The sequence below is a fragment of the Myotis nattereri genome (genome assembly GCF_964212035.1).
Source record: "Myotis nattereri genome assembly, chromosome: 18".
NCBI classification, from domain to species: Eukaryota; Metazoa; Chordata; class Mammalia; order Chiroptera; family Vespertilionidae; genus Myotis; species Myotis nattereri.
The window spans coordinates 38,162,352-38,184,496 of NC_138093.1; the positions used below are offsets into that span (position 1 = coordinate 38,162,352).

Consider the following 22,145-nt stretch of genomic DNA (forward strand, 5'->3'; position numbering starts at 1 on the left):
GGCCTTCGGGCGCTGGAGGGAGCACATCAGAGGCCGACAGAGGAGAGGAGGGGACCCCCCTCCCTGCCGGCCTCGCCCTCCCAGCTCTAGGTGTTTCCCCCGAGGGGGGAGCTGACCCTGTGGCTCAGCCAAGAGTTTTCTGGAAGGAAACCAGGCCTCGGGCCAGAGGGCACTGGGAGGAAGCTGTGCTGGCATTTCCCTTCCCACCCCCGTGGCCGTGCCCTCGGGCCTGTGCCGGGTCCTGGCCAATCATCTAGGAGGGAGTCGGGGGCTCCTTGTGGAGAAGGGGCCGCAGCTCCAGGGGTTTGAGTATCGGATGACAGGGCAGATCTGGGAAGAGGGCCTTCCTTAGCTCAGTCCTCACTCCCTGTCTGCAGCGAATGGCTCACAAGGACCATTGGCCTCAAGTTCCGTCTTATTTATTTATTTATTTATTTATTCATTCATTTATTATATTTTTATTGATTTCAGAGAGGAGGGGAGAGGGAGAGATAGAAACATCAATGATGAGAGAATCATTCATTGGCTGCCTCCTGCATGCCCCCTACTGGGGGTCAAGCCCGCAACCCAGGCATGTGCCCTTGACTGGAATCGGACCCAGGACCTTTTGGTCCGTGGGCCTAGGCTCTATCCACTGAGCCACACCGGCCAGGGCTTCCATCTTTTTAAATAGAAGGTGAAGAAAAAGCTGTCTGTCCAGTCCCTGTGGTTCCCGGAGAGTCTGTCCATCCCTGCTCATAGAGGACGCCAGATTCCCTGCATCTGGGCTCCCGCCGGTGCCCCGGCCCGGGCTGCCTCCTGCTTCACACGCTGCCCTGTGTGTGTGTGGGGCCAACCTGAGTGTCTCCAGGACGCACCCGCCTGATGGCACAGGTGCTTCAGGTCCGGCTCCGTCTGCCCTCTGGGTGGGCACCCCTTACCAGCTCAGGCCACACTGCGCCGTGAGGACACACAGGGACAAGGCCCCTCCCCCTCCCCAGGCCACCCTGCCTTCAGGACACTGTCACAGGCATAGGGCCTGCGGCTGAGCCCCTCCCCCTCTGCCACCCCGCAGCCACTGCCCCTGCTGCCCCTGCTGGGCTTTGTCCTTGGCCAAAGGGGTTGAGGAAAGGAGCCTCCCATGCTCCTGGCCTCTGCGGCCCCCCCCCCCCCCCGTCCCTGCCCCGCCCCCCGTCTCCCCACATGGCGCCAGGAGTCCCAGCCTTCGGGCCTGATTGTTGTCATGTCTCATTCCAGGAAAACCACAGCGTGAAGCCGGGCGTTCTGCCGGTGGCTGAGGAGGACACGGACTGAGCCTCCCATGCACCTGCCACCGGCGTCACGCTCACCATCGCCCGAGAAGGAGGACCTTCTTCTTTTATTTTTTAATATATTTTCATTGATCTCAGAGGGGAAGAGAGAGGGCGAGGGAGAGAGAGAGAGAAACATCCATGATGAGAGAGAACCATTGATCCGCCGCCTCCTGCACACCCCACACTGGGGATCGAGCCCGCAACCCGGGCATGTGTCCTGACCGGGAATCGAACCGTGACCTCCTGGTTCATAGGTTGACGCTCAACCACGGAGCCACCCCAGCCGGGCAGGAAGGACCTTCTTGACGTCATTGTTTCCCCAAGGAAGGCATTCTGACCATGTGGGTCATGAGACGTCGGACGCTCTTGCTCTGAGTCGGTGGCCACAGGCCTCTGGGGTTCTCACCTGCTTGTAGAGAGGAAAGCCAGGAGACGGAGGCCTGATTCTTTGAATCAGAGACTTAACACTGTGCTCTCGGGGCGTTTTCTTTCTCTCTGTCTTTTTTATTCTTACAGTTTTATTTTTGTGTACACATTTGCTTAACAATCACTGAATTTTTAGGCTGAGGAGCCTTTAGAAGTAGTTGTATTGTCTGGAACGAAGGCCTGCTGAAAGCCCAGTCTGGAGCAAAATGGGAAATCACATCTAGAAGCAGGCTGAGGAATTCCGATCCAGTAGGATACGGTGTCTCCTCTCTCTGGTGGCCGGGCTGAGGCCTACCGGGCTGCTAGGCCACAGGAATGGCCGCGAAAACGGGGTGCAGACCTCCCAAAACAGCCCAGCAGCCCACCGTGTGCTGCGGTACCGGTTTCACAGTTCAAGTCACCTGTGTTCAACGGTAAACTTACAGCACCTGTAAGCTACGTCCGCTGTCAAAAACGGCGTCACTGCCATTGGTAAACCAGCAGCGAAACGAGCCCGTGTCACATTTCAGACGCGTCAGAAAAGACTGTTTGCTAGTTGGCCACCGAGAGCAGCATTCGGTCCAACATACGTTGATCCATGTTCAAGTAGATTCCTTTCTGCTTTGGGAAGTTGGCTAATTTTTCTGTTTATGATGTCAAGGTGTTCTTTCTTGAGAGTATCGTCTGGTTCGTGATTTCCATCTTGAGCCAATGCTCTCCCGCGGCCTTCGGTGCCTGCTCCGGCCTTCCTCGGCCCTAAGGCTCACCGCAGCCGGCACTCTGCTCTCGCAGCCGGCACTCAGCCATTTTTTCCAGAGTGTTTTCAATATGATCTGGGGGAAAGGAAAAGAGGAGGTTTGGCAAAGGAGCCGCTGACGAGGGCGGGCTTGCAGGCACTCCTACCGCTGGGGGAGTGGGGGGCGGGGAGCGCTAGGCCGACCCCACCTGAAGGCAGACCGATGGCCCCATCCTCATCCTGACGGGGCTTCCATGAAGAACATGCACCTTCTCCAGTGGGCGCTGAAGGCAAGCATCTCCCCACCCCGCCCGCCCATCCCCTCCTGCCTTAGAGCAGCGGGGAAAGCAGGTGCGCACAGGCTGGTTTGCAATCCCAACGGGAATGTCAGGGAGCCCAGACGGTTTCGTTCAGTGGATATGCTGCAGGATTCCAGGGCAGGAGGAATAGGGAAACGGAGGCAGGAAAGTTAAAGCAAGGCCAAACAGTGTGGGCAATTTGCAGCCAGCTTGTAACTAACAAGCCATTATCTCCCCCAGCCCAGGACACAGGGCAAATGGTTAAAAAAAAAACAAAACCCTAAGGCAGTGGTTCTCAACCTTGGCTGCACATTAGAATCACCTGGGAATCTTTTTAACATCCTGATTTCTGGGCCTCATCCTCCGGAAATTCTGTTTCTTTGTTATGAGGTGGGGCCACAACATTAGTCACAAAGAAACAGAACTTCCAGCCCTAACTGGTTTGGCTCAGTGGATAGAGCGTCGGCCTGCGGACTGAAAGGTCCCAGGTTCGATTCCGGTCAAGGGCATGTACCTTGGTTGCCGGCACATCCCCAGTAGGAGGTGTGCAGGAGGCAGCTGATGGATGTTTCTCTCTCATTGATGTTTCTAACTCTCTATCCCTCTCCCTTTCTCTCTGTAAAAAATCAATAAAATATATATTTTTTAAAAAAGAAAGAATTTCCGGAGAATGAGGCCCAGAAATCAGGATTTTAAAAAGATGCCCAGGTGATTCTAATGTGCAGCCAAGGTTGAGAACCACTGCCCTGAGGAGAGAATGCAGGAAGGGAGGGGGAAGGGGACGGAAAACAGGGCAGTGCCACTCCCCAAGCGGAGAAGCCAGCAGTCTCAGGCTGGGCGCGATACAGCTGTCAGGTGCTGCTCATGAATCCTGGGGAGGCCACAACAAAGTAGAAAAGGGACCTTGAGAATTAACCTGCCCCCAGATAGCAGAGGAATTGTGAGACCTGTGGACAGGAGGGTGTGTAACGCCCCGGACCCCCACCCAACCTGCTCTGCAGATCAGTTGCTTGCTTTGCTTTTCCAACGAAGGGGCGTGCTTTCATTCTTTAATACATTGGCTTTTCACCATGCAGTCCTGATCTCTCGTATAAATCCACTTATATGAGAAGACAAGGATCGAGGTTGGAGAGAGCCTCTCCCACTGGCGCAGGGGCTGTCGGGTAAGACCTCTCTGGTGTCAGTGAGAGGGGCCTGTCACAGACACAGCATTGGCCCCGGGGACTGGAGGGTCCCGGGTTTGATTCTGCCCAAGAGTTCATTCCAGTCAAGGGCACAAACCTCGGTTGGAGGATCAATCCCCGGGCCCGTGCGGGAGGCAACCAATCAATATGTCTCTCTCACATGGATGTTTCTCTGTCTCTCCGCCTCCCTTCCACTCTCTCTAAAAATTGATGGAAAAATATCCTCGGGGGAGGATTAACAGCAGGAACATCAGGGGACACGGGGACCACTCTGAGGGGGGGATACTGTGAGGCCGGGTGTCTTGTAGATCAGGCCACAGGCTTGGCACCACTAGGCTGATTCTCTCTCACTGGCCGTGGCCCCCATCGTGGCCCCCATCGTGGCCCTGGCCAGGATGGTCCCGTCTCTCTGTGAGGGGTGCAGTCGGGCCGAGGCGTGGTCTTCAGGTCCCTGGCACTTTGTTCTCCTGTCCCCCAGCTTGTCCCTCGAGGGCCCTGAGAAACTGACCCTCTGAGACAGGGTTCAAACTTCTAGATACGGAGAACAAACAGATGGCTGCCAAATGGGAGGGGGATTGGGTGAAAAAGGTGAAGGGGTTAAGACCTACAAATTGGTCGTTATAAAACAGCCATAGGATGCAGAGTACAGAAAAGGGAGCATAGTCAATAATCGTGTAATAAGTATGTATGGACCGGGTGGTGCTAGAGTTATTGGGGGAGTCACTTCCTAAATTATCACTGTGCTGTTCACCTGAAGCTGATATAAAATAATACTGAATGTCATTGGAAACGGGCGGGGGGTGCGGGGGGGGGGGGGAGGGAGTGGGAGGCAAACGTCCCAAGGACCACCGAGTTTCTCAGAAAGAGGCAATGGACACTGATCCGCATTGCGAGTGCCTGGACCGGGCCCCGGGAACCCGGCGCGGCCTGCTCTGCCTGCTCCTCCTCTTTCCTTTCGGTGGGAAAGGACTGTGAACTCTGACACCTCAGCTGGGAGAAGGGCGAGGGAGGAAGGACAGCTGAGGTACCCTTTGCAGCCAGCTTGCGAGTGTTAATAATTCGCTGCTCTCAGGGGTTCTCAGGCCTCCGCTGACCTGCTACCTGGTTGGTGAAAAAAAGAGCGGGTCAGCAACCAGGTAGGGCCACACTGTGTGAGGCCGTGATGGCGAACCTGTGACACGCGTGTCAGAGGTGACACGCGAACTCATTGCTTTGGTTGGTTTTTCTTTGTTCAATGGCATTTAAATATATAAAATAAATATCAGAAATATAAGTCTTTGTTTTACTATGGTTGCAAAGATCAACAAATTTCTAGATGTGACACGGCACCAGAGTTAAGTTAGGGTTTTTCAAATGCTGACACGCCGAGCTCAAAGGGTTCGCCGTCACTGGTGTGAGGCAACAGAGAGCGGCTTGGCCCCGGCACAGCTGTGAGCCGTTGACCGCAGGTCTGCCTGTGGACCCCGGCTTCTGCAGGTGGGCGGTGAGGCCGGAGCAGCATGGAGGGTGGGTGAAAAGGGAGACGCAGGACAGGGACAGAAAACCACTGGAGCCTAAAGTGCCGGCCCTGAGTAAGTTAATGAGCTACTAAAGACGCGGGGATGCCGCGGTGATCAGATCTGAAGCTGGAGAGAAAACTTGGGGCTGTCAGAGGGGATCTCAGTGTGACGGTGGAGGCGGTGACCCTGTGCCGAGCCAGGCAGACTGCTGGACGGGAAGGGCTGGCTGCGGTGGCGGGAGCAGGGCGTAAGCCACGGCTCTGCTGTGAACTCGCGTGCCTTGGGCCAGTCACTTTATCTCTCTGGATCTTTGTTCATAGTCAAGAAGTGAGCAGGTACAACACAACAGCAAAACACCGAGCTACCTGAGTAAAAAATGGGCAAAGGACTCGAACAGACATTTCTCCAAAGAAGACATACAAAAGGTAAATGAGCACATGAAAGGATGCTCAACCTTATTCATTTTTAGGAAGATGCAAAGTAAAGCCATCAGATGTCACCTTATCCCCATTAGGATGACTATTATTAAAAAAACAACAACACAGAAAATAGTAAGTGTTGGTGAGGATGTGGAGAAATTGGAACCCTGTGCATTGCTGATAGGAATGTCAAATGGTGCAGCTACTGTGAAAACCAGTATGGCGGTTCCTCAAGAAATTAAATATAAAATCACCATATGACCCAGCAATTCCACTTCTGGACATATACCCCAAACAATTGATAGCAGAGACTCAAGCAGATCGTTGTCCACGCATGTTCATAGCAGCATTGTTCACAGTAGCCAAAAGGCGGGAGTAATCCCTTTATTGCCAGGTGAATGGGTAAATAAAATGTGTTGAATACATACAATGGAATATGATTCTGCCTTAAAAAGGGAGGCAATCTGATCCGTGCTATACACGGATGAGCCGTGGAGACATTTGCTAAGTGAAATAAGCCAGCCACAGAAGGACAACTACTGCACGATTCCACTTGTCTGAGGTGAGGAGTCAAATCCATCGGCAGAGAGGAGAGTGGCCATTGCCAGGGCCTGGAGGGGGGGACCATGAGCAGGGGCTGCTCAATGCGTGTGGAGTTTCAGGTCGGGGAGATGAGATAGTCCTGGGGATGGATGTGGTGCTGGGTGCATGGGAATGTACTTAATGCCTCTGCACTGTATACTCAGAAATAGTTAGGATGGTAAATTTCATCACATTGAAAAATATTGAGGTAGAGAAAAGATTCCTGCCAAGAGTGCCGAGGTTCGCCATTGCCAAGACACGATCCCTTCTGACTGCGGATTCGCCGGGCAGGGCTGAGGGCAGCTGAAGCCAGCAGGTAGGTCACGGCCAGCCTCGAAGAGCTGCTGCTCACCCCAGGGTGCTATACACACGTCATGACTGTTAACGGGCCTTCGTCCTTAACCTCATTAATTGTCTGACATAATATATGTTTAGGGAAGTGCATAGAACCAAAACACACAGCTCAGATTTAACCTCAAGCCCCTGTGTGACCACCACTGGGCTCAGGAGCTGGACTCTTGCAGCACCCCAGAAGGCAGGGAGGTGTGTTCCCGCCTAGGCAGGCATCACCCAAAGTTCCGCCTGACATTCGGACAGTAACAGGGGTGGGCACAAGTAGGTTTACTGTTGTGAGTACACAAAACACAGTTTATTCTTGTACTATTATTTATTGTACTATTTATTAGTAATACTTGTCTTCTCATTATTATTATTTCATATCATTACTTATGATTTATCTTTTAGGTCCTTATAACTGGTAATTTAACCTACTTCCCCTCCCCCGCCCCTTTATAAATGGAATCCCAGAATGAAAATAAACAACTGCACATAGCAACATGGATGAATCTCATACATATCATATTGATGAAATAAAACAGCCCAAGAGGAATATATCAAAGCAAATTATTGAAAAAAAAGAAAATACCCACCACTCTTTCCCCTGTTCTTTGTCATAAATCAACTGTTTTATTTGAATGAACGGGTCTGTGTTGAGGCTTTCTAGAATATTCCATCGGTCCACTTGTCTGCTTTGTGCCCATCCCACACTGTAGTGATTACTGCCACTCTACTGTCTTGTTACCCAGTAGAGCAACTCCTTCCTTCTTATTTTTCAGAACTAGCTCATCGAGGCCAAACAAAAGCCAACTAACCAAACAGGCCCTGGGGGATTCTGATTGTAAATACACTGATCTGTAAGTCAATTTGGAGAGAATTGACATCTTTACAGTGCTGAAGCTTCAAGCCATGGACATGGTATAACCTCCATTTATTTCAGTTTCCTTTAGTTTCTCTCAAGGATGTTTGACAGTTTTCTAGAAGTATGCTAGGGCATTGGTCCCCTCAGCCTTTGGTAGTCTGGGCAGAGCCTGGGCAGCTAGCCTGGCCCGAGGCAGATCACTCCAGCCTTGGACAGACGGGCAGCTGTTGACCCTAGTGAATTATACAACTATCATCAACTTCTCTGTGGGAAAATGTTGGGAAGCATTGAGCGGTCTTTCCAGTTTTCTGTTTCCGACCATTTGCACAAAGCTCTGTGCTGTGCGTGGGCAAGAATGCCACCAAGGGTCCTGAACTCCCAAGCCGCCCAGTGTGTACTCGCAGCCCGTTACTTCACCAGCCGATCGGTGCCACGCGTGCCCATAAACTAAGAGGGCTCGTTCTTGCAAACACATTAATAACGCGGTTATGTGCTGAGCACTCTCCTGGTTCTGGGGGGTGTACAAACGCCTTCTTACTTAAGGCTTCAGGGAGCACTGTGAGGTCGTTAGTCTTACCTGTATTTTACAGAAGAAAACCTGGAGCTTTGAGAGGCCAAGTGGCTGTGAAAGGGTAGAACCATTTCCTCAAACATGACAGGGACGTGTCGAAAGCTGGCTACCAGCTGGGCTTGTATCCCGGGCGCTGTGGGCTACAGCGGCAGAGCAGAGTTCTGTGCCTGGGGGACTTATATTTTGGTGGGGGAGAGACAGAAAATAATAAAGGTAAGTTATCAGCGTGATAAAAGGGGACCTGTTTATGGGAAAAACAGAACAAGGGGAAATGGGTCAGGGAGAGTGAGGAAACCACAAGGGTGGCCTGGACTCTGGAAAAAAACCAAAATCTGTGCTGCAAATCCCCAGCCTCAGGTGTGCCAAGGCCGTCCCGCAGGCTGCTCACTGACGGCCTTCCTCCTATTCCCACCGGTGGGAAGGGAGTTCAAGCTTGGGCAGGCGCCCATGTTCCCGCTTGCCATACTGAGGGCGAGTCTGAGAAATCTCTCTCTCTTTTTAATCCTCACCCAAGGATACTTTCCCCATCGATTTTTAGAGAGAGTGGGAGGGAGAGGGAGAGACAGAGAGACACACCAATGTGAGAGACACATCGATTGGTTGCCTCCCGCATGCCCCCGACCCAGGCTCGGAGACTGCAGCCGAGGTGTGTGCCCTTGAGCAGAATCGAACCTGGAACCCTTTAGTCCGCAGGCCAACGCTCTAGCCACTGAGCCAAACCGGCCAGAGCAGGGCTGACTTTTGTGTGTGTGTGCGTGTGTCATACAACTTCTTTTGTTTTAGAAGTTTCAAGAATAAATATTACTCAGTTATGCTCCTTAATTTGAAAATTATGGTACTATTTACATGTAATATAATTCATCTGTCTTAGGGGTACAGTTTGGTGAAATTCAATAACTGTAGACAATTGCATAGCCACCTCCTCACTCAGGCTATAGAACAGTGACCTCACTTTAAAGGTTCCCCTTTAGGTCCTTGATTTTCGTTGTTGTGAATCCTCACCTGAGGATATTTTTTCCATTGGTTTTTAGAGAGAGTGGGAGGGGGAGAGAAAGAGAGAGAGAGCAACATTGATGTGAGAGAGAGGCATCGATTGGTTGCCTCCTGCACATGCCCTTGACCCAGAATCAAACCCGAGACCCTTCGGTGCATGGGCCAACACTCTAACCACTGAGCAACACCAGCCAGGGCTAGGTCCTTGATTTTAAAAGGGACATTGACAAATTGGTGGGGGTCCAGGGCGAGAAGTCTTGAAGTCATGGCATAGGCAGACCACCCTAAGGAATGAGGTTCATGGAGAATGCCCAGTCTGCCAGTATTTAAAGGCTGCGATGTATATAAAGAGTGAATTAGGGCAGCTCAGAGGGAGCCATCAGGACCTGTGGGTGGAAGTGTGAGATGTTTTGACTCAGTATAAAAAAGAAACCTCTAGTCCTGGCTGGTGTGGCTCAGCTGGTTGGAGCGCCGTTCCGTCCACTGAAAGATTGCGGGTTCGATCCCCGGTCAGAGCACATACCCAGGTTTCAGGCTTGGTCCCTGGTCGGGGCCGTGCAGATGAATTACTGTAGATCAAGCACCTGGAAGTGGTAGTGTCAGAATTTGACCCCAGGTGACCTGACTTTACGTCCAGATTTCCCGTCCTCCCCTCTGCTTTGGGAGATCTACGGAGGTTTGGGCACAGCGTCAAGGTGGGAGGACCTGACCTGAGGTAGCTGCTCACATGGTCGTCGGTTCTGAGCATTTCTTTACCCCCGGGCTCGGCCGTGCGTTGGCTGGGGACAGCCCAGGCCCAGCGAAGACCAGGGCCCTGCCGGTGTGGGTGGAGGGCCACCCCTCCGCAGCCTGTGGCTCGCTTTGCCCCACCGCCTGGAGCCATCCTTGCCCTGGTTTCCAGTGTGGGCTGAGGATCCAGGTCAGCGAGAGCTGGGAGTGGGGTTGGCCTGTGTGGGTGCCGCTGATCGGGATCAGCTGCTGGCCGTCTGGGGCCTGGGGCTGAGAGGAGCTTGTAGAAATGCCGTCCACCTACCTGGCCGGGTGTGTCTGCGAGGCTGAGTGTGAAGGGGAGACAGTTGAGAATAGAACAGCGCTCAGGTGAGAGAGGGGGTGGGAGAGGGACAGCTCTCAGGTGAGAGAGGGGGTGAGAGAGGGGGTGGGAGAGGGGGTGGGAGAGGGACAGCTCTCAGGTGAGAGAGGGGGTGAGAGAGGGGGTGGGAGAGGGGGTGGGAGAGTGACAGCTCTCAGGTGAGAGAGAGAAAATACCACAAGAGGAAGGGAGCCTGGGAGATAGGAGCCATTTACTGCTCAACTCCCAGGGAGCAAGTGAGTGAGAGAACTCCCGCTGCCGGAGAGAAAGGATGGGCCGTGGGGGGCTTTGCTGCATGGACTGGACTCACTGGCCTCCTGCTGGGGGTGGCTGCACAGGTTCCTGTGCCCCAGCAAGACCTCAAGTGACCCTCAGCCCTGACCTGGTGGGCGACAGTGGAGGCTCCTGGGCGCTGGGTGTAGTTGGATGTGACCAGGCGTCTGCTGCAGGGAGAGGGAGAGACCCGAGGACGAGGACAGGACGGAAGGCAGAGGCACCTCCTCCCTGGCCGTCCTTCCCCTCTTCCCTGCCCTCCTTGGCTGGGAGGGGCTGGCAAGCAGTGGCATCCGGCAGGTTAGGCTGGTGGGTCAGTGCATTGGGTTTGCCCAGCCAGCTGGCAGGAAGCAGGACAGAGGTCACTTGAACTCAGACCATGTGTCCCTGTTAAATACATCAGCTTTTAAATCGATCTTTGTTCAAAGTCCAGTGAGTTCCACGGCAACAGCTCCCCAGCAGAGTGGATTCCCCAGTGGACCCAGCAGTGAGCGCTTCCTCCCAGATCCAGGTAAGCTCGGACTCTGCGTCCCCGACGAGGCCTGGCCCCCGGGCCACGTCTTTCTTTCCCTTTTCCCTTTTCTAAGCGGCGGCTGGGCGTCCAGAGCAGCAGAGAGGCTGGTGGGGAAGGAGCCAGGAGCCAGGCCTGGTGGTGGTGGGTGTGTGTGTGTGTGTGTGTGTGTGTGCTGTTTTCCTGGATTCTCTGCCTGAGATGCTCCAATACTTGCACGGAGGCCACTTCCCCACGGAGCTGGCCGGCGGGTCTGTAGGAAAGCTCTCCCAGGCTGCGGGAGTTTGATGTGCGGCCACGGGGAGGGAGACGACAGGCCGCCCAGGCCCCGGGGAGGTCCTCACGGTACCTTCCCGCTGGGCAAGGCTTGGGTGTGAGAGATTTTCTCAAAGGACACAACCTACGGCAACTGGATCATAAAGGCATCGCTCTTCTTTTCATCCCATTACGCACGGAGACATGGGGAAGCAGTGGGTTTGCAGGCTGGCTGGGTTTTAAATGTAGATCTCCAGGCTCTACCCTTTGGAATTCCTGGTCCTGTGGGTTTTGTGTGGGTCTGAAAAGTCTCGGTTTGATAAATCCTCACCCAGATGATTCTCGTATGCGTGCAGGTTTGGGAGCTTCTTTCCTAAGCAGAGGGGTCAAGGGACTTCAGTGTGACTTCCGTCTGTCCTAAGGGCTCACCCGCTGAGGAGAATCGGTGCTGGCCAGCTCCTGGGTCCCAGGCCGTGCGAGGGTGCACGGCACGCTCTCAGTCCTCTACCAGCAGTCACAGGGCTGATGTCCCAGGTGCTGGGTGTCTGGTCACCTGGAGTCACATGCTCTCTCCTGAAGCGAATAGCTCAGGGACTTTGAGTTTGTGTGTTATGACTAAGTACATTGGTCTTATCTCGGACTCCCTTGCACGTTCTTGGCACCGTAAACTAGGAAATTGCTAGTAATGATGTCTTGTGTCCATAGACAGCTGCCTCTCATCCAGGGAAGGAACGCGGGGCGGTATCCCAATCACCTGGGATGGTGCAGTTAGTGACAGGCTAGCGGACAAGCCACTGAGCCAGCTGGGCCTCAGGCTCTGAGCCATAGGCTCTCGTCTTCTGCTGAAGGCTGTACTGAAAGTAAAATTATAAATATGTGTTTGAGCAAAAACACAAATGTGCTTACGTTTCTTTTTTAAAAAAGATTATTGTTGAAAGTATTACAGATGCCCCCCCCCCACTGGCCCCCTCCACCCTGCCCCCCAAGCCTTCACCACACTATTGTCTGTGTCCATGGGTTATGCATATATGGTGAATCTCTTCCCACCCCCAGCCCTGCCTGCCTTCTGAGATTCGTGTCCGTTCCATGCTTCTATGTCTCTGAATCTGTTTTGTTCATCAGTTTATTTTGTTCGTTAGATTCCACAAAACATTTCTAATGATGTATCCAAAGGCTCTGGATGAGCGGGAGAAACCACCTCGGGGCTAGCTAGTCAGAGACCTTGTCCCGTCTGTTAATCTCACCGAGCTTCTATTTACTCAGCTATGATAAGGAGCTGAGACTTCGCGATCACTTCTGTTCTTTAGAATAGGGGCTTTGAAGACTGGCTCCTTCTTGTCACTTGGGTATGAATTACAATGCTAGCTCCCCAGTTTCCCCCTCCCCCCCCCCCCCGCCACCGTACCCCTCATAAGCAGCCTTATTCTCAGAAACCGTCTTGTTTACTTCTTAGAAGCCACCTTTGCCAGGTGTTCAGCTTCAGGAGAGCAGGGGTCTTGTCCTTGTGTCATTCCTGCTCCTAGAACACCCGCAGAGGATATGCTGAGCTATCCGGATAAACGGAAGGGACTGCAAGGATAGAATCGGGCTGTTTTCATAAGCTGCTCCAAAGGAGGGGAGGCTGAAGAATTCGGATACTCTCTCAGGTCATCCGTGGTCCCAAGTCTGATCATGCGGGAATGGGCGTCTCTATTTTACATCTTGGTTAAATGATTTTCACATTCGTTGCACAGGAATTTGATGAGAGCAGCAAGTTAGAGCTAGACGTATTTCCCTCACCCCGGTCCTTCACGAGGGTCGGCTCAGATCTCTCTTCTCTCTGCCTGGTGGGAGTCATGGCTACAGGATTAGGGGTGTGGGTGCTGGAACTGGACGCCTGCATTCCTGAGCAGACGGATTCTCCCTCTCTAAGTCTCCATTTCCTCACAGTCCAGCAGGCGTAATGGAACCTGCTTCCTAGGGCTACGAGGATCGGAGGGGAGAAGGCACTTCGGGCCTGGCACACCTGCAGTGTATTCCGATGACCTTCACAGCTTTGTGAGGGGCATGATCTGGGGAAGGAAGGAACCTGGCAGTGGCAAGGAGCTTTGATAAACAGGAAAAGGCACCTACTAGCTTTTCTTTCTTTTCTTTTCTTTTTTAAAATATATTTTTATTAATTCAGAGAGGAAAGGAGAGGGAGATAGAAACATCAGTGATGAGAGAGAATCACTGATCAGCTGCCTCCTGCACGTCCCCTACTGGGGATGAGCCCGCAACCAGGCATATGGTCTGGACTGGAATTGAACCCCAGACCCTTCAGTCTGCAGGCGAGGCTTTATCCACTGAGCCAAACCAGCTAGGGCGACCTGCTAGCTTTTCAGTGACAGCGAGGGAGGGCTGCTCGTGGTCTGAGACCACCAGCTTCTCAGGCTCCAAGCCTCATGGACACGGAGGTCCCCTGGAGTCAGCAGGACTGAGTGCGAGGCACTTTGCAGTCTGACCTGCATCCCTGCCACATAAACCTGTTCCCCGGGTGCTCGGAGCCACTCACCATTCCTGAACGCACCTGCGCCTGGGATGCCTGCCTCCTCCAGCCCAACCCCCCGAGCTTCCTGACAACATCGTGGCTGGGAGGCTGGGAGGTGGTGGGAGGAGCCCAGACTCAGTTGGGTTTGAACCCAGGTTCTGTTGCGTATCCAAATAGCCATGGGGAACCAACTTAACCTTCCAGAGTCTGTTTGCCTTTTTCCTTATAAAATGGGATTAAATGAGAACACATAAAGGGCGCCCCCGCTGGTGCTTGGGGCCTCCGGGGAGCTCAATACGCATGTGTAACAACCACAGGTTCCTTTTTATCCTTTTCAATTACAGTCGACATACGACATTATACTAGCTTCAGGTGTAGAACACAGTGATTAGATATTTATATAACTTATGGATGAAGTGATTGCCCTGATAAATCTAGTTCCCATCTGGCCTCATACGTAGTTTTTACGGTATTATTAGCTATATTCCCTGTGCTGTGCTTTATTATTAGCTATATCCCCTGTGACTGTTCTCATAACTGGCAATTGGAACTTAATCCCTTTCACCTTTTTCACTCATCCCCCAACTGGCCCCTCCCATCTGGTGACCATCATTTTGTTCTCTGTATCAATGAGTTTGTCTCTGCATAAAACATGTACTTTTCAATATTCAGCACCCACTGCGCTCTGGGCTCTGTGAGGGCAGGACAGTAATGAATCTGGATTGAGCCTCAGTGTCTGCCCCACAGTAGGTACTAAATATAACCTATTGATTGTATAAATGATATTTGACATTCAGAGGATGGAGTGGTACCTTCAGGCTGTGCTGGTCAGGAAAGGATTTGTAAAAATAATCTAGAATTTGAGCTTAGCCTTGAGGATGGGTAGGTCTTGAATTCATTCATGTGTGAAAACTCTTTGCTTAGGACCTATGCTGAGTGGGGACAGGTCTCGGGCAGAGTAGGGGCCCGTGGGAAGGCGGGCTCGGTGCCTGCAGAGTAGAGCTGCATGTAGGGCTGGGTCATGCGGAGCCTCAAAACCAGAGCCAGGCATCCGGGGGCCTCGCAGATGCCACTGCCCTGGGGCCACCCGTGCCCAGCCATGGGGAACCCACCGTGTCCTTCCACATGGCTGCCCATGCCAGCCCTTGAGCTGTTGGCAGACAAAGTCCCAAAGACAGCAGACACTCCCACGCTCTCAGCCCCGGGGAGTGAGGGTCTGGTTACAAAGGTTCCTGCTCTCACAGAACACTCTGGACTTATGTGCCAGGTGGTGACCTCACACCCATGATGGCCCAGGAGGCAAGTCTGTCTAAGGGGAGAAATTCGATGACAAGAATTTCATCCTGAAGCACATCTGTCCATGGCAAAGGCTGGACCCAGCACAGGGGCTCCCAATTTTTCTCTGCACCCCCAAGCCTGAGAGGGTGGGTGGCCAGTGTGTGGTCTTTGAGCGACGGCTGGAGGTTGTGGCAGCCATGGAGCTGGGGTCCAGGAAGGGCAGGGCCAGCGGCAGACCCGCATTGCTCACTGTGGACACCTCCAATCAGTTTGACTTGGGTTTTATATTACCCATCGACCGTTCCTTCTGTCGCCAGGAGAGCACCCCTGTACCCCATCTGCTTGGAATGTTCTGTCACCTTCGTGCTCTTGCTGCAGCTCATTGGCTTCCATATTGTCCTCACCACTTGCCAGTGCAGCTGGATTGCAGAGCTCAGTGTATGATTATGAAATAAAAAGGAAACAACAACAAGAAGTGAGGGGGTAGAAATTCAAGTTCAAAGGATCTTATAGAACAAGATGCCAATTTAGGAGGGAACCTTTGTTCCAGCAACTCTCAGGATGGCCTGGGCGTTTTCAGGCACCAGTCCTATCAGCAGGAGTGGACAGTGGTCCTTTCTATGAGGTGTCTCTGTTTCCACACAATAGTGACTCCATCTCTCTCCCAACACACAGAACTCTTAGGTAAGCAAGCAAAGTATGAAAGACTTTGAACTCCAGCCTGTCGTCCTGCCATATAGGACATAGTGCTGTTTGGGGCAGATGATTCCATGCCTTATCAGAAATCAGAATTGAATTACTCGCCCAGCCTGTGTGACTCAGTGGTTGAGCGTCAACATATGAGCCAGGAGGTCATGGTTCAATTCCCGTCAGGGCACATGCCCGGGTTGCAGGCTCCATCCCCAGTGTGGGGCGTGCAGGAGGCAGCCGATCAATGATTCTCTCTCATCATTGATGTTTCTGTTTCTCTCCCTTCCTCTCTGAAATCAATAAAAATATACTAAAAAAAAAAATCTATATTAAAAAAAAGAATTCCTCACTGGACCTATGATCACTCTTCTCCACATAATTCTCCATGAAATGCATTTCATTAATTTCGCGCATTTGAAATCTATTAGTTCAGAAGGCCAAACAGTAGTTATCATATGGGCGAGTACAGTTAGAAAATACTTATTTCAGGGCCCCAGTTATCCTATTTTTAAATTATTAATTAAAAATTAATACACTTGAATGTTTGAATTTCCACCGGTCTTGCTTTTTCCAAGGAAGAATCCAGGTGGCCTTCAAGATATAGGATCTGCTCTGGGTAAAACATTTCTGAAGAATAACATTGAACTGCCTTCATCGCTCCCTTGCTCGAGACACCTGTAGGTACCAGCTGAGGCCGCTGGGATTCCTTTCCTGCTGTTGGAGGACACAGCGGTGCTGAGGCCGGGCAGGCTCTGGGGAAGGCGGCGATGCCTGGCGAGGGATGGGGAGCCAGGATAAGTGGGGCCCTAACGTATGTATTTTCGAACGGTACTCGCCCACTGTGATAGTTAATGTCTGGTCTTCCCAACCGGTAGATTTCGGGGCTGCTGGCCGTGGGGAGGTCCCGGCCGGCCTAGAGCTGCTGACAACCTCCCCCGTCTCCACCAAGTATGTTTCCCAGCAAAAGCCTAGGGTTGTCTGTCCGCCCTTCACACATGCACGCAGAGGCTGGCGGAGAAGCCTTCCCCCCAAGGGCACGGTGTGCGTGTGCCCCTGCTCACGCGTCCCGGGAGTGCTGCTTGCTCTTCGCTGAGGTGCCGGGATTTCATCCACCTGCGTGGGCTTCAGTGCACAGCGAACAGCTCGCAGGCTGGACGTGACCCTGGGCCCTCGCCCTCTCTCCCCCTCATGCCTCCATGAACCAGAAATCATTGACTCCACGGTTCCATCCAGGCTGTGCATTCCATAGACTCAGTAACTAGGGTTAAATATTACTCATCTGCTGTTTTGCTAAGTTTTGCTGTTTGGTGTTTTCCTGGCTCAAGGGTTGGTTACATAAGAGCCTTGTGAGGAGGGGCTGTCTTTATGGTCAGATACCGACGGCATCACTGATTCCTAATTACCATTAGATAAGACGGTGGTGAGGCCAGAGTACTCGTGACTAACAGTGTGAATCACCGCGTCGTAGAACAGTCCTGTTACACCTGGACTTTGGGAGATCAGCAAGGAAGATACTCCTGGGCTGTCTCTCCTGATGGGCGTCACCGGCCTGGCCATCGCTGGCTTACCCAGCACCCTCCTGTTTGTCCACCTCCCAGCAGAATGCTGCTCCTCCCACATCCTTTCTCCCATCCTTTGGAAATCAGTGGTGCTGTCTTGTGAGGGAGCCCGTTCCCTGGTTCCTCCCTGGTTACCATGATTCACACGTGGGCCAGATATCTCCCGATGAGGCAACTGCCCCTCACTCATCTTCTCCACCCTTGTCTGTTCCGTGGGTCCCTTTGCTGGGGGACCCTGGACTCACATCTGCTAGGGCCCATCTCTTGCAGGTGTGGGGACTCTGGCCAGCTTCGTCTGAAGTTCTGTGAAAGCTCCCTGGGATCCCCGACCTCCTTGACAGCATGTGGTGCTATCTTTACAGTCCCCTAGCTCGCAGTCTTTATGATCCTTCTGGCTCAGGGAAATCTGAGTTTATTATTTGAGCTTTAAAATTTCATGGTGAACAAAATCGTCAGCCCTGGCCTTTTAGCAGCTAAAACGAACTTTGCGCCCTAGCAGGTTTGGCTCAGTGGGTAGAGCGTTGGACTGCCGACTGAAGGGTCCCGGGTTCGACTCCAGTCAAGGGCACATGCCCAGGTTGTGGCCTGGATCCCTAGTAGCGGGCATGCAGGAGGCAGCCAATCAATGATTCTCTCTCATCATTGATGTTTCTAGCTCTCTCTCCCTCTCCCTTCCTCTCTGAAATCAATAAAAATATATTTAAAAAACAATAAAACAACAGCAATAAAACAAACTTTGCAGAGGTGGCCTGGAGAGAGTGGACAGACCCCGGCAACTGAGGTGCTTGCCCGTCCCTGGCCCATCATTCAGTCTCTACTTCTCAGCGTCGAGCAGAAACGAGGAGCGCTGCTCAAATGTTCTTTCAGAAAAGGAGCTTCCCCGGCGCCGGGGGACAGGGACGGGTGTGCGTGTCCCGGCTCTCTGTCCCAGAGGCTGCGCTTCGATGCTTTCCGTGTTCTAGCTAAGGCCCTTCACCCTGTCCGTGTGCGTTGTCTATTCTGGGCGCACTTCTGTCTTTGGCTCAAAATAAAGGAAGTCACTCATGTTCTCCCAGTGGCACATAGTGGCACCAGGATTACAAACTGGCTTTAGACTTAGCACTCTAGTTTTTTTAAATGTTCTTTACCTAGACCAGAGTGCTGGGAAGATGGAAAGAAAAGTGCAGACTCCCTGCCCATCAGCCACGTACCCATCTGGCTGCTGTAGGCTTTTCCTTCCCGGAAACTGCTCTGTTCCAAAGATCTTTAAGATGGCGTTTCCCATGTGAGCCTCTTAATTTTTGAAACTGCTCCCCAACCCCCTCTTATCCCCTCTCCCTGTTCGCCAGTCCCTGAAACGCTCGTCTGTCCTGGCTTCTCTTACCTGCCAGTTCACACGGACCCACAGTCTCACTTTCCAGCTCTGTGCTCAGGTGCATGTGGAAATCCTCACCCCCAGCCTTCTGTGTTTCAACATGTCAAAACCCAACTTGGGGTAGAAATGACCACTTCCTCCTTCTATTCTTGTTGTACATTATGTTGAGAAAAGCCATGAGAAACCATGCTGTTTGGTCAGCTATAAAGTCATGAGATCTATCTATCCATCTAATATAAAAATGCATTTAATCTAAGTGGTTAGAATTTTTTATTCAATGTGTTGACCCACTGTAGTGAAACCATGCTTTGCGATAGGAAATCCTTTAACTGCCATCCCAGCTGATAGCTGTTTAGTTTACATGGAGATTCTTAAAAGTCCGAAATAGCTGACAGCTTTTTAAAATGGGAGCATTTTGCTGGATTAAAGACTTAAATGTAAGACTCAAACCCATAAACTCCTAGAAGAAAGCATAGGCAGTAAAATCTCTGATATTTCTCTTAGCCATATTATGTTCTGATATATCTCCTTGGGCCAGGGAAACAAAAGAAAAAATAAGCAAATGTGACTACATTGAACTAAAAAGATTTTTGCACAGCAAAGAAAACCGTCAACAAAACAAAAAAGACAACCCACTGAATGGAAGAATATACTCACCAATGATAAATCTGATAGGGATCAATATCCAAAATTTATAAAGAACTCATACAACTCAACACAGAAAAACCAATCTAATTAAAAAATGAGCAAAGGACCTGAATAAAAAGTTCTCCAAAGAAGACATACATGCCCTAACCAGTTTGGCTCAGTGGATAGAGCATCGGCCTGTGGACTGAAGGGCCCCAGGTTCAATTCTGGTCAAGGGCATGTACCTTGGTTGCGGGCACATCCCCAGTAGTGGGTGTGCAGGAGGCAGCTAATTGATGTTTCTCTCCCATCGATGTTTCTAACTCTCTATCCCTCTCCCTTCCTCTCTGTAAAAAAATCAATAAAATATATATATTTTTAAAAAGAAGACATACAGATGGCCAATAGGCCCATAAAAAGATTCTTAATGTCACTAATCATCAGAGAAATGCAAATTAAAACCACAATGAGCTATCGCCTCATATCTGTCAGAATGGCTGTCATCAACAAATCAACAAATGTTGGTGAGGCTGTGGAGAAAAGGGAGCCCTTGTACACTGCTGGTGGGAATGCAGATTGGTGCAGCCACTGTAGAAAACAGTATGGCGGTCCCTCAAAAAAATTAAAAATGAAACTGCCTTATTGACCCAGTGATTCCACTTCTGGACATTTATCTGAAGAAACCCGAACCACTAATTCGAAAGAATATATGCACCGCTATGTTCATTGCAGCGTTATTTACCATAACCAAGATATGGAGGCAACTCAAGTGTCCATCAACGGATGAGTGGATAAAAACGTGGTGGTACATGTATACAATGAGTCATAAAAAAGAATGAAATCTTACCACTTGTGACAGCATGGATGGACCTACAGGGTATTATGCTAAGTGAATAAGTCAGTCAGAGAAAGATAAATACCACATGATTTCAGTTATATGTGGAATCTAAAGAACAAAATAAACGAACAAACAAAATTGAAACAGACTTATAGATACAGAGATCAGACTGATGGTTGCCAGAGGGCAGCGGGGCTTGGGGACTGGGTGAAAAAGGGGAAGGGATTAGGAAGTACAGATTGGTAGTTATGGTCACAGGGATGTAAAATACAGCACAGGGAATATAGTCAATAACATTGTAATGACTATTATAGTGACTATGTACTGGAAGTACCAGGGAGAACACTTTATAAAGCATTTGATTGTCTAACCATTAGGCTGGATGCCTGAAATTAATACAAAATAATATTGCATGTAAACTGCAATTGAAAAAAATTTAAGATGGGGACATTTTGCATCAATTTCTTGAGAAATCTGTCACACGGGCTCTTCCTCACAAGAACTGTGAGTAGCAGCTAATCCACAGTCCGCTCCTGGCGGCTTCACTGATTAATTAGTTTGAGCTCAGTGGCTATTTTGGTTCATATTCTCAAAGTTCCTGTTTTCCTGCTTTGCAGAAAAGATGGAAGCTGAGGTAAGTGACCTTATTTTCCCAAATATATATATTTCAGAGAGGGAGAGAAAGATAGAAACATCAGTGATGAGAGAGAATCATTGATCCACTGCCTCCTGCACCCCCTCCACTGCGGATGGAGCCCACAACCCAGGCGTGTGCCCTGACCGGGAATCGAACTGTGACCTACTGGTTCATAAGTTGACACTCAACCACTGAGCCAGGCCAGTCAGGCCTTATTTTAATCTCATTTTTCTCCTGCCTAGCAGAAGTATTCCATCTCATCGAGGCTAAACCCATGTCCTTGCTCTCCATAGCCTCATCCCTTATATACAAACATGCTGATGTTTTCTCAACATTCAAAATAAAACCATCCACCAACCCTGCTTTCCCCTCAAACGACTAGCCCAACTCTCGTTGATCTGTTTTAAGATGCATCTACATTCATTGCCTGTTATTAACTATCCACTTGTTTATCAGTCCCTTACCCATCTTGGACTTCCATTTTCTAAACTGAGTGGCACTTCCTGTTTTCAGTGTCATTGGGCTTTGTTAGCGTGCCTGCCATGAAATTCGTCTTTGGGTTCCAACTCTGCTGTAAAATCCTGGCCTTCTGATGACTCCTTCTCTGCGTCATCTTGTCGCTAAGCACAGGCATTACCCCAGGCTCTCTCCCGGGCCCTCTTCCTGTCGTGGTCTCACTCAGGGTCTTTGAAGCCTCGCACAGCTGTGCAGACTCTAGTCCACTGTCTCCTGAGCGCAGGGCCCACCCTCTTGGCTGCCGGCAGGATGTGCTGCCAAGTCCCCTGATTTAAACCCATCTCATTCCTCATGGCCACTCCACTGTGTGATACCACTTTCCTGCCAGTCCCCAAGGCATGGTTTTCTTTCACATCTTCCCTTTCCAACAGCCAGCCCAGTGGGTAGCATCACTCAGAAGATCTAACAACCTTCCGGCTGTCATAACAGACTATCGCAGACAGGATGGCTTAGCAACAGGGATTTATGTCCCCGTAGTTCTAGAGGCTGAAAGTCTAAGATTTAGGTGTTGGTAGGTTTGGTTTCTCCTGAGGTCTCTCTTCTTAACTGTGTCCTCACATGGCCTTTTCTCTGAGTAAATGCACTCGTGGTGTTTCTTTCTCTTATAAGGATGCCAATCCAACCCTTATGATCTAATCCTGTATAATAAAAGGGTAATACACAAATCGACCGAACTGCGGAACGACCGGTCGCTATGACACGCACTGACCACCAGGGTGCAGATGCTCAGTGCAGGAGCTGCGCCTGGTGGTCAGTGCACTCCCATGGGGGAGTGCTGCTCAGCCACAAGCCGGGCTCATGGCTGGCGAGCGCATGGTGAGTACAGCAGT

At 51.1% G+C, this 22,145-nt stretch overlaps 1 protein-coding gene and 1 pseudogene across 2 annotated transcripts in view; one reads left to right on the forward strand and one right to left on the reverse strand.

The window, feature by feature from the left end:
• Positions 1–1,866: 1,866 nt before the first annotated feature.
• LOC308534666 (transmembrane protein 126A-like) lies at positions 1,867–4,295 on the reverse strand (annotated as a pseudogene). Its single transcript has 3 exons — positions 4,268–4,295; positions 2,465–2,530; positions 1,867–2,399 (listed from the first exon to the last, which is right to left on the reverse strand). The product of its transcript is annotated as a transmembrane protein 126A-like (transcript).
• Positions 4,296–10,819: 6,524 nt separating this feature from the next.
• PDZK1 (PDZ domain containing 1) overlaps positions 10,820–22,145 on the forward strand; it is a 29,871-nt gene continuing 18,545 nt past the window's right edge. Inside the window, exon 1 of the mRNA XM_081112834.1 lies at positions 10,820–11,052. The gene's annotated coding sequence lies outside the window, so the exon portion shown is untranslated. The remainder of the gene's footprint in view (positions 11,053–22,145) is intronic.